Here is a 2028-nt window from a genome sequence, read left to right as displayed (position 1 = left end):
AGAACCATTTGTAGCAGGTCCAGGAGAAATGGAGACGGAGGACATGGACGATCTAGGGGTGGAAGGGGGTCAATAGGTGCCTCCTAAAACGCACGCATGGAGGTAGCACGGCAGTGCGAGGGTACGACGCAAGGGAAGATATAGAGGAAGGTCTATTGACCCGAAGCGGTATGAGCGCACGGTGCAGGGATGGGACATATTGACCCAAAGCGTGGCCGTATGAGTGTACGTCGCCAAGGGAAGACATATAGATATTGAGGACATGGAGACGACGTCCCTGCAGTGACGGGATATATTGACCCAAAGCGTGGCAGTATGAGTGTACGGCACCAAGGGAAGACATATAGATATAAATAACGTCCTGCATACCTAACACGAATTAAAGGGAATGCCCAAGACCCTCATAGGCCCGAAGAAGATGGGTAACACGGCTATTAAAAAGGCGAATAAAACCAATCATTAATTGTAACTTGCGTAACTACGTAATGCCATAAAAAAGCTGATAGTGACTATCTTAAGTGACATATGGATCCAAAAGAAATAGAGCCGGCCAAACAATTAATAAGCTTTGTTGAATAAAAAGAGACTTTTGTGAATGTCTGTCGTTGAGCGAGAGTCCTTGTGTGATTTTTTGACTGCGGAATGAATTTTTCCTGTGTCCGTAAGCCTGTTTGGTATTGTCCTGTATGTAGGAAGTTTTTTAAGTTAGAAACGCAGGTGTGGATTTATTCGGATGGTAAGTTACGGAGCTAGGAAATAAAAGATTGGCATTACAAAATTTGAATTGGGATTTTGAGATATTAAGAGAAGGCACAGCAAAATACTGAGATGGATTCAAACTAAAAAAAATGTTAAATTAAATCTGATCTCTTTAAAAAAAAGAGAAATTTGAGATAATGAAAAGCAGCCCTCAAAGCCTAGATGCAAGACTCCGTTCTAGTTATGGAGAAAAGAAAAAAAGATAAAGACGCAACTTTGAAAGAAAACAAATTGAAAGAATTTGAAAGAAAAAGTGTCTTCGATTGTCTGATGATTTTAAATTAACAAATTTACGGAGACACGAGCCCTCCATGTAAAATACAAAACCTAATTTGAAGAAAGGAGATCTGAAAAAAAAAGATGTAACGTACTCAATAGGTGCTGACAAAAAAATCGGTGTTTGCGATGGAAAAAGATATAACTTACTAAATATTAGTTGATATCGGCTGTGAAAAAGATATTGGTTTAATTGAAAAAAAAGAGAATTTGAAGAGGTAAAAGATACTCTCCATTGATAATGATTTTAAGTTACGAGAAAGTTTCACTGCAGTTTGAAAGATTTCCAAAATGGACGTTGTTTATCAAGAAAAGTCCCGAACAGTCTAAACAAGCAGGAGGGTTTTGAAAATAACGAGGAGAAAAGATCTAAGCTATGCGAACTCAGCACCGAAAGAAAAAAACTGGGAATTAGAGAAACTTACTGAATTTTAAAATTCTTTTAGAAAATTAAGACCAGGGGAGGAGTTATATAAAGGAAGTTCTGCTTCAGGCCCATGGGAAAAATAGACATAAATGGATATCACATACATCCCGAGACAACGGAAATCATCCACGGAACGGTCACGGATACCGTCCGAGAAGGGTACAGGGAGGCAGTATGGGAACCGCAAGAAAAACAGATACCCGAATTAAGTGAGGAACATAGAAACATAGAAAATAGGTGCAGGAGCAGGCCATTCAGCCCTTTTAGCCTGCACCGCCATTCAATGAGTTCATGGCTGAACATGAAACTTCAATACCCCCTTCCTGCTTTCTCGCCATAACCCTTGATCCCCCAAGTAGTAAGGACTTCATCTAACTCCCTTTTGAATATATTTAGTGAATTGGCCTCAACTACTTTCTGTGGTAGAGAATTCCACAGGTTCACCACTCTCTGGGTGAAGAAGTTTCTCCTCATCTCGGTCCTAAATGGCTTACCCCTTATCCTCAGACTGTGACCCCTGGTTCTGGACTTCCCCAACATTGGGAACATTCTTCCTGCATCTAACC

The sequence above is a fragment of the Pristiophorus japonicus genome, chromosome 5, assembly GCF_044704955.1.
Source record: "Pristiophorus japonicus isolate sPriJap1 chromosome 5, sPriJap1.hap1, whole genome shotgun sequence".
Classification (NCBI taxonomy): Eukaryota; Metazoa; Chordata; class Chondrichthyes; family Pristiophoridae; genus Pristiophorus; species Pristiophorus japonicus.
Note: the sequence above shows the minus strand (reverse complement) of the source record.